The sequence below is a fragment of the Cervus canadensis genome, chromosome 21 (assembly GCF_019320065.1).
Source record: "Cervus canadensis isolate Bull #8, Minnesota chromosome 21, ASM1932006v1, whole genome shotgun sequence".
NCBI lineage: Eukaryota > Metazoa > Chordata > Mammalia > Artiodactyla > Cervidae > Cervus > Cervus canadensis.
Window position 1 is genome coordinate 51,651,897 of NC_057406.1, and position 10,807 is coordinate 51,662,703.

The 10,807-nt window shown below is 42.3% G+C and overlaps 1 long non-coding RNA gene across 1 annotated transcript; it reads left to right on the top strand.

The window, feature by feature from the left end:
* Positions 1 to 9,409: 9,409 nt before the first annotated feature.
* On the top strand, positions 9,410 to 10,359 carry LOC122424019. Its single transcript, XR_006264271.1, has 3 exons — positions 9,410 to 9,502; positions 9,604 to 9,699; positions 10,017 to 10,359. It is a non-coding gene; the product is annotated as an uncharacterized LOC122424019 (long non-coding RNA).
* The last annotated feature ends 448 nt before the right edge of the window (positions 10,360 to 10,807 follow it).

The following is a 10,807-nucleotide window of genomic DNA, read 5'->3' on the forward strand; positions in this document are numbered from 1 at the left end:
AGAGTACTATTTCCCCATTAAATTAATTGATTTTCAGCAAAAGTCTTGGCACCTTTGTTAAAAATTAACTGACCATAAATCTAAGGGTTTGTATCTCGACTGTTGATCTATCTGTCTTTCTTAATGCCAGTATTACACTACCTTAGTAATACATTTTTAATGTATTTTGCAAAGGTATCAAATCACAATGGACTGAAAAAGAAAAACTTTATTGTTGGGTTTTCTCCCCCATCACCAAAAAGAAATGTGCCAACACCAGCTGTTGTTGTTCAGTCGCCCAGCTGTGTCCGACTCTCTGCGACCCTGTGGACTGCAGCATACACAGGCTTCCCTGTCCTTCACCATCTCCCAGAGCTTGCTCAAACTCATGTCCATTGAGTCGGTGATGCCATCCAACTATCTCATCCTCTGTCGTCCCGTTCTCCTTTTGCCTTCAGTCTTTCCCAGCACCAGCTAAGTGTCCTATAATTCAATTCAATTCTGACAATATCTACCTGGAAATAGTGTCAGGCCCCACGGGAGAAGGGCTCTCACCTACAGGATACACTCCCTGCATCCCACTTCAGGGCAGCTGTCTCCTGTGCTTCCAACCACTGCCTAAAGATTAGAGGGTCCTACAACACCCGCCTCAGGTTCAACTAATTTGCTGGAGTGACTCACAGAACTCAGAAAAGAACTCAGAAATACTTACTTATGTTTGCCAGTTTATCACTAGGGGTATCATAAAGGAAATGGGTGAACAGCCACATGAAGAGACGCACAGGGTAAGGTACGTGGGGAGGAGCCTGGAGCTCCCATGCCCTTTCGTGTGTATCAGTCTCCCCAAATCTCAAAGTGCTCCTCCGCTGGAAACTCTTTGAACCCCATCCTTTCAGGCTTTAATGGATGCTTCATTACATAGGCACAATTGAGTGAATCATTGGCCACTGGTGACTGAACTCAATCTCTAGCGCCTCTGTTCTCTTGGCAGGTGGAGAGGACCGAGAGTCCCAACTCTCTAAACACCTGGTTGGTTCCCTTGGCAACCACGCCCCATCCTTAGGAGCTTTCTAAAAGTTGCTTCACTGACATAAACTCAGGTGTAGTTGAAAAGAGTTTATTATAAATCTGAAGATACCTTTGTCCCCTTAATAGGAAATTCTAAGAACTTTCAGAAGACCAAATGTCTTTCTTACTATAAATCACAATATCACAAAACCAACTGGTTCTTCACCCCAAAGAGCTTGAGACACCCTGGCAGGTGAATTCACTCCACCTCCTCCCAGTTGATCTAAACTTCAAGGTGAATAACAGCCCAATGTGGTGTGAAGCAGGGGCTATTTCTTTCAGACAAACATTGAGTTGTATGTATTGCAACAGTCTGTTTAACTGTCTTCTTGTCTTGACTATGAATTTTTGGAAGGCTAAGACATCTTTTGTTATCCTTGGCATATGAGCCATAAACACTTCATATATGTTAGTTTAAGTGAATACACAAATGAATAAATAAATAAAATGAGTTTTTTTTTCCCATGGGCAGATTAAAAAGGCAGGTTGAATTTGCAAATTGTGAATACAACTTGGTTTATGGATGTCAAAATACCCTAGTAGTGTTTCTTAAGTGTCCATAGAAATGCTATGCTACCACAGAGGAGGGGAAAGGATCCTATGCTCAAATGAATTTGGAAATTTTGCATTCAAAATGAAGTTAAAATGTGTTTGTTTGTTTTTTTTAATTGCAGGACTTCATAAAGCTTGTACTGTGTAATATGCACTGTGATTTTCATGAGGAGACAGTTTGGTTGCCATGTTCACCCTCTTTGGAAAAGCTTTTTTTCTGGGACTTCTGTGCTGGGGTCCACACTTCAGGAAATGTTTGTTGGGTCTCTAGATTAGAATTTAAGAGATGAGGAAACCATCCTTTGCTTTTGGCATAGTTCAATAAACATTTGTTGAATGCCTACTTATGTACCAGGCATTAGGATTACAAACATGAACAAAACAGACAATGTTTCTTGTCTTCAAAAAATGATCCAGCAAGGGAGATGGCACCTAATTCTTATGATTTCAGGGTGGAATGTGCAGTGAAGAAATTATGTTTGGGGGAGAGATGGAATATCTCTCTCAGGGCAGGATGTAGTGTTAGGAAACCCTCAGAGAGGATGCAAACAATGAAACAGATTCTGAAAAGTGAAGAAGCCATTACTCACTGGTTAGACAAATAGGAAAGGACTATCAGCCTGTTTGCCAAGGCGTCACTCAGCTGGACTAGTGAGGTAATGGCTCCCCTACTCTCCTAGATCCCAAGGGCGCACTGGCCAATGCCAGAGACACTGTTGACTTGGTCTATAATGAGCTGTGTCCTCTGTCGTTGTACAACATGGTGACTCGCTCCATACACCTGTCATACCTTGCTCTCCCTTTCAACTCATCCTCACCATCCCACACCACCACCCTGCTTAGAAAACTCTTGCCTAGCAGAGTTCTGGACTAGTCCACATCACAACTGTAGAAAACTTCATTTGTGTACAGCTACGGTAAAGAATCCATTTGCAAAGTAGGGAACTGGGATTCTATCCCTGGGTTGGGCAGAGTCCCTGGAGAAGGGAATGGCTATCCACTCCAGTATTTTTGCATGGAGAATCCCATGAAAGGAGCCTGGCAGCCTACATACATATAGTTCATGGGGTTGCAAAGAGTCAGACACGACTAAGCAACTAAGAACTCTTTTAACTGGGGCTTCACTGGTGGCTCAGATGGTAAAGAATCAGCCTGCAATGTAGGAGACCGGGGTTCGACCATGGGTTGGGAAGATTGCTTGGAGAAGGGAGTGGCTATCCATTCCTTTAATTGGAATGATGCAAATAACAACACAAATATTAACAAGATTAAATGCAGTGTATTTATCTCATCCTCTTCTTGTTATCTTGTCACTGATATCAGGATGTGTTTCTGGCTCTGAGTCTTATTTGCTTGGGCCATTTTCAAATTTCCTAAATTACATAGGATCAAATAGATCAACTCTTGAATTTCAGACACCTCCAAGTATATATAGGCAGTGCAGGGACCAATAGAGGCAAGTCAATAAATGGCACTTTATTTATTCACCAAGGAAGGAAGAAACTAATGCTGGTAAAACAGCCTTTGGAGCTGGCTGTCTGCTTATCAACAGAGGTCTGTCTAGTCAAGGCTGTGGTTTTTCCAGTGGTCATGTATGGATGTGAGAGTTGGACTATAAAGAAAGCTGAGCACCAAAGAATTGATGCTTTTGAACTGTGGTGTTGGAGAAGACTCTTGAGAGTCCCTTGGACCGCAAGGAGATCCAACCAGTCCATCCTAAAGGAAATCAGTCCTGAATGTTCATTGGAAGGACTGATGCTGAAGCTGAAATTCCAGTACTTTGGCCACCTGATGCGAAGAGCTGACTCATTTGAAAAGACCCTGATGCTGGGAAAGATTGAAGGCGGGAGAAGGGGATGACAGAGGCTGAGATGGTTGGACGGCATCACCGACTCAATGGGAGTTGGTGATGGACAGGGAGGGCTGGCGTGCTGCAGTCCATGGGATTGCAAAGAGTCGGACACGACTGAGCGACTGTACTGAACTGAACTGATCTGCTTATCTATGAGACCAGAAAACCAAAATCCTTCAGGTTTGCTGCCAAAAAACATTTTTAAACATATGCTTTGAAGGAAAAATTGATTTAGGAGTTCAAAGTTCTACTGCTCTTTTGATCTTTGAGTCAGTCTATGCTTATCCTTATATTTTTTGATACATTGCAGACTTCTTATTAAATCATGCTTGGAATGCATGCTTATCCTGTGTTCAAAGTTATCTTTAGGGAGGGTTCATAGCTAGTAGTTCTCTAGCAGGTGAGGGCCCAGGACAAATTACACTCTGTTCCTTCTTCCCAGCACCAAACATTTATGGCAGATTAAGTGATATTAAGATAAATGCAAAGAACAGACACAAGTGGAAAAATAAGATGCACAACAAGATGACTGAAAGCATGAGGGATCCCAAGGTCCCATAAACAGTGTCAGAGGATCCGGTATTGGAGAACTTCATAGGCTGTTGTTGTTCAGCCACTAAGTCATCTCTAACTCTCTGCTACCCAATGGACTGCAGCACCCCAGGCTTCCCTGTCCTTCACTGTCTCCTCGAGTTTGCTCAGACTCATGTCCATTGAGTCAGTGATGTCATCCAACCATCTCATCCTCTGCTGCTCCCTTCTCCTGCCCTCAATCTTTCCTGACAACAGTGTCTTTTCCAATGAGTTGGCCCTTCACATCAGGTGGCCAAAGTATTTGAGCTTCAGCTTCAGCACCAGTCCTTCCAATGAATAGTCAGGGTTGATTTCCTTTAGGATTGAGTGGTTTGACCTCCTTGTTGTCTAAACAACTCTCAAGAGTCTTCTTTTGCACCACAGTTTGAAGCTGACTATGTGCAGATCTTTTTATGTTTTCTATTGCCTAGACTATTCTTACATGGTTAGTTGGTCACTACACAGAAACAAAATGCAGGAATCTCATTGGCTAGAACTTTGTAAAGTCCTCTAGCAATACACTATGGACGGAGGCTCGTGACATTGTACAGGAGACAGGAACCAAGACCATCCCCCAGAAAAAGAAATGCAAAAAAGCAAAATGGCTGTCTGAGGAGGCCTTATAAATAGCTGTGAAAAGAAGGGAAGCGAAAAGCAAAGGAGAAAAGGAAAGATATTCCCATTTGAATGCAGAGTTCCAAAGAATAGCAAGGAGAGATAAGAAAGCCTTCCTCAGTGATCAATGCAAAGAAATAGAGGAAAATAATAGAATGGGGAAAAAAAATAGGATGGGAAAGACTAGAGATCTCTACAAGAAAATTAGAGATACTAAGGGAACATTTCATGCAAAGATGGGCTCAATAAAGGACAGAAATGGTATGGACCTAACAGAAGCAGAAGATATTAAGAAGAGGTGGCAAGAATACACAGAAGAACTGTACAAGATCTTCACGACCCAGATAATCACAATGGTGTGATCACTCACCTAGAGCCAGACACCTGGAATGTGAAGTCAACTGGGCCTTAGAAGCATCACTACGAACAAAGCTAGTGGAGGTGATGGAATTCCAGTTGAGCTATTTCAAATCCTGGAAGATGATGCTGTGAAAGTGCTGCACTCAATATGCCAGCAAATTGGAAAACTCAGCAGTGGCCACAGAACTGGAAAAGGTCCATTTTCATTCCTCCTAAGAAAGGCAATGCCAAAGAATGCTCAAACTACCACACAATTGCACTCATCTCACACGCTAGTAAAGTAATGCTAAAAATTCTCCAAGCCAGGCTTTGCAATATGTGAACCATGAACTTCCAGATGTTCAGCTGGTTTTAGAAAAGGCAGAGGAACCAGAGATCAAATTGCCACATTTGGATCATCAAAAAAGCAAGAGAGTTCAGAAAAACATCTATTTCTGCTTTATTGACTACCAAAGCCTTTGACTGTGTGGATCACAATAAACTGTGGAAAATTCTTCAAGAGATGAGAATACCAGACCACCTGACCTGCCTCTTGAGAAACCTGTATGCAGGTCAGGAAGCAACAGTTAGAACTGGACATGGAACAACAGACTGGTTCCAAATAGGAAAATGAGTACATCAAGGCTGTATACTGTCACCCTGCTTATTCAACTTCTATGCAGAGTACATCATGAGAAATGCTGGGCTGGAGGAAGCACAAGCTGGAATCAAGATTGCCGGGAGAAATATCAATAACCTCAGATATGCAGATGTCACCACCCTTATGGCAGAAAGTGAAGAAGAACTAAAGAGCCTCGTGATGAAAGTGAAAGAGGAGAGTGAAAAAGTTTGCTTAAAGCTCAACATTCAGGAAACTAAGATCATGGCATCCGGTCCCATCACTTCATGGCAAATAGGTGGGAAAACAGTTGAAACAGTGGCTGACTTTGTTTTTCTGGGCTCCAAAATCACTGCAGATGGTGATTGCAGCCATGAAACTAAAAGACTGCTTACTCCTTGGAAGGAAAGTTTTGACCAACGTAGACAGCATGTTGAAAAGCAGAGACATTACTTTGTCAACAAAGGTCCGTCTAGTCAAGGCTATGGTTTTTCCAGTGGTCATGTATGGATGTGAGAGTTGGACTATAAAGAAAGCTGAGCACCAAAGAATTGATGCTTTTGAACTGTGGTGTTGGAGAAGACTCTTGAGAGTCCCTTGGACTGCAAGGAGATCCAACCAGTCCATCCTAAAGGAGATCAGTCCTGTGTGTTCTTTGGTAGGACTGATGTTGAAGCTGAAACTCCAATACTTTGGCCACCTGATTCGGAGAGCTGACTCATTTGAAAAGACCCTGATGCTGGGAAAGATTGAGGGCAGGAGGAGAAGGGGATGACAGAGGCTGAGATGGTTGGATGGCATCACCGACTCAATGGACATGGGTTTGGGTGGACTCCGGGAGTTGGTGATGGACAGGGAGGCCTGGTGTGCTGTGGTTCATGGGTTTGCAAAGAGTCAGACATGACTGAGCGACTGAACTGAACTAGCATACTCTAAGCTCTCTCAGTGGGGATTGGGGGAACAATTTGAGTTGATTGCCCTGCCAAACTGAATGCATTTCTTAGGCTCAGAGTCTGAATTCTGACTCTACCGTGGCCAACCAACCCTGTGAGCTACAGGGAACTGGGAAAGCCAAAATGCATTCCTTGGGAGCAAACTGAAACTCGCCTCTCAAGGAAGAATACACTGGGATCCTCATGCTGCAACTAAGACCTAGTGCAGCCTAATAAATAAATGTTTTTTTTTTTAAATACACTTAGGTCCACTCCAGAAGATGAGTTGCAGATATACCAAAGAGGCAGATAGAGACAATGGGGAGGGATGTTGAAAGTTGACAAAACCAGGACAGGAAGATCAGGTTGATACAAACACCTAAGAATTTCTGCCCTAGATCTCAGGTGTTTTATACACTGGGCAGGAGAGGCCCAGGGCATAGGGTCTGTGAGATATTTGGGACTTTTGAACATATTTGGGATCTTGCAAAAAATACTGCTTTAAAATACAAAGAGAAAAGTCTCAGAATGTAAGTTAATGAAGGTTGCTGTGCTGTGCTTAGTCGCTCAGTCGTGTCTGACTCTGTGGCCCCATGGACTGCAGCCCGCCAGGCTCCTCTGTCCATCGGGTTCTCCAGGCAAGAATACTGGAGTGGGTTGCCATGCTTCACTCCAGGGGATCTTCCTGACCCAGGGAACCAGCATTTCTATGTCTCCTGCATTGGGAGGCAGGTTCTTTACCACTAGTGCCGCTTGGGAACCCCCTAGTATTCATATAGATTAATATAGTGGTTAAAAGCATAAACTGTGAAGCCACATTTACTTTGGGACTTCTGGCCAACAACACCTGAGTTGTTGTTTATAGTCTCCCTGAGCTTCTATTTCCTCATGTTCTGTAATCCCATATATAAGATGGGGATGGTTATACCACCAACTTCAAAGACTGTTGGAAAGATTAAATGAGCAAAACACTTAGACGCGTGCTTGGCATACTCTAAGGATGTGTACTGACTGTTATTGTTATTGTCATTGCTGTCTTACTTGGAAAGAATTCCAAAATGTGAAATTGTAGCCAAATTAAATGAATTTCTCATTAATTTCTCAAATTAAATGAAATTAAAGTAATTTCAGGGCTTCCCTGATAGCTCAGTTGGTAAAGAATCCACCTGCAATGCAGGAGACCTGGGTTCAATCCCTGGGTTGGGAAGATCCCCTGGAGAAGGGAAAGACTACCCACTCCAGTATTCTGGCCTGGAGAATTCCATGGACTGTACAGTCCATGGGGTTGCAAAGAGTCGGACACTACTGAGTGACTTTCACAGGAAAATAATTTCAAAAGCAAAAGTATAAGAACTCTTTCCAAAAGCTTTCTTAAAACACTGCATCAAGCAAATACAAATATAAAGAAAATAGTGTCAACCATGATCAACTCATGGCCAATCTTGTTTATCTACATCCCTACCCACTGCCCTGCCCCAAGCCAGGATTATTTTCAAAAACGTTCCAGACATCCATCCTATCATTTTGTTTGTAAATATTTCAACATTTACTTTGAAAAGACAAGGACTCTTTAAAAAACATAACCACAAAAACACAAACTATAACCCCCCAAACCCAGTAAATATAAATAAATAAACACAAACATAAATAAACAATAAAATTTTAATACCATCAAATATCTAGCCAGAAGTTCAAATATGTGTGTTTGTTTATAGAGCTGGTTTTTTTTAAAGAGTTGTTTGAATTAAGGTCCAAATAAAGTCCAGTCATTGTAAATGAATGATGTCTCTTAAGTGCCTTTTGATCTTCTTACTGACAACTTTTCTTATTGAATAAACCAGGTGTTTGTCCCATGGAATTTGTCATAGTCTGGATTATGCTACTTTGTACCTTTCAGAGTCACTTCACACTCCTTCTTTTCCTAGTATTTCCTTTGAGTTCTTTGGTAGTCAGACCAAATTACCTGATTAGATTCTTATGCAATCAGAATTTTTTTGAAACCTCAATCAGAGGACCTCTATCAGGAAGCACACATTGTCTGGTTGTATTTCTTTTTGAGACATTTGCAACCACTGATGATCATTGCCTAGATCCATTAATTTATTCAATGTTGTAAAACGGTGATATTCTAATTTTATCATTCCTTCTTTTAATAATTGGAATACTATAAAAAAGAAATGTTCCTTCATCAATTAATTGGTTACCCCAAAGCATAGTTTGTATAAAAGAGGCAAGGTAAATGTTTGATTCTTTCTCTTTATTAATAGTTTTCAGAATAATGACTTAGTTCTCCAGCATCTCCCAGTAGAGGGTTGTTTGCTATTTTGGTCACAGTTATTTCTTCACAGTATGGTTATATTACAATTAAATATACAGTTAATGTCTTTCTTTTTTAAAAATTTGCTTTCACTGTTAAATATTATTTTTTATTTAACATTATTTTTCTAATTATATAAACTATCATATGATCCCTTGAATCTGCAAAACAAAGTACATTCAAAGACTAGCTTTTATTTCTATTCTTTCCAATCAGTTTCTTTTTCTCCCTATAGGTAACTGTTCATTTTAATGGTATATTTTCCCATTGTCCTTTTCTCTTCCAAATAAGTAAATATACATAAAGATTTGTATCTCCCTCTTTTTAGATAAATATCGGCATATTAAACCCTCTTTTCTCTATCTTGAGCAAATAACACAGCAAAAATTTTAAAAGTATATTTAATATATGCTGTGGTGCTATTTTAATGTTTGCTATAATAAGCAAGCAGGCCTACAAAAGCTTTAAAAAAAAAAAAAAGACAGCTGCTTTTATCTTTCCAACCAGATAAGATTCATCTCTAAACCAGGCCAGTTTGAGGTGCATAGAGTGATTGAAACCAGCCGGCTGAACATGGGAAGCTTCGTGGAAAGGATCCCAGTGCAGAGTTCTATCCTCAACACCAGACCTTTGTGTAGGGCTTGGGCTTTCAAAAGGTAAGATAAAAGATCTCATTAGGTGGACCGCATGAGCTGTTTGACTCTTAACAAATACAGCACCTTAGCCTGAACACTTTCTGTGCTGTTTTGGTTTGTAGTTTGCGGCTCAGAACATCCTCTCGTATCGGGAGAGGTGGACTCTAGACCCAGAAGCCGATCGGCCAGCAGGGGCCGGGGCGGGGCCGGGGCCGCAGGTGAGTTGTGGGTGGGGCTGGGGGCGGGGTCTGACGATTTAGGGGGCGTGGCCGGGCTCCCGCCGGGCGAGGGCGGTGGAAAGCTGGCTAGGCTGGGTGGCGTGCAGGGGGTGTCTGCTAGCCCACCGAGCTCAGCCTGAGCAGCTGAGGCTCTTCCTGCGGGATGATTCGTCCGTCTAAGCCCCGTCACCCCTCTTCTCTCGCGCGGCCCCCGAAACCTGGTGTACCAGGCAGCCGAGAAGGAAGAGAGGCCTGTGGAGTGAAGGAGCGAAAGGTGTCTCGAATAATCTGAAATACTCGTCCTCTCTTCCGCACAGTCTCAGGTTGCATCTCTGTGACCAGGTCTCGCTGGGAGGTCTGTCTTCTATTACACTCGACGTCTGTCCTCTCTGGTTCCTACGTCTGACTTGTTTGCTCAGACTAACTTTGGTGTTCATTAGAAAGTGTACTTCCCGAACCTGCATTGACAGCGGCCCCGTTGCTGAGATGGAAAGAGGAGGAACTTAGTAATCTGACCTCTAAAGAAGGCTCCGCTGGGGATTCTCAAGTCTCTTGACTCAGAAAAAGGGCAGGCATGAATGATCGTAGATAGAAGCACCTTGATGAGGGCATATACCCACGTGGAATTCTGTGTGGCTGTGAAAAAGAAAGACAGATAGATCTATTGGTACCTATATGGAGGAATGTGTATAACATATTGATGACTACAAAATAAATCAAGTTGCAAAATGATGTGCATGTTTGTAAATGTATTGGAAAAGTGCATAGTAATGTTATCAGAGATTTCTTCTAGGAAGTGAGGTTGGAGAATAATTCTATCCTGGACAATGCTTTCTGTTGCAAGTAAAGAAAACCTCAACTCAGTGGCTCACACAATAAGGAAATATATTGTCTTCGAAACAAGAAGTCCATGGGGAGGGGGACCCTGGGGTTGATCGGTTCAGCAGGTCAGAACGCCATTGGAGACCTACGTTCTTTACATCTCTCTGCCTTGCCATTCTCTGGGAGAAGGCTTTGTTCTCAGGCAGCTCCCCTCAAGGGGCTTACCTGTAGCGGTCTCAGGAGAAGCATCCATACTTTGAATCCTCAGCAGAGAAGGCCAAAGTCA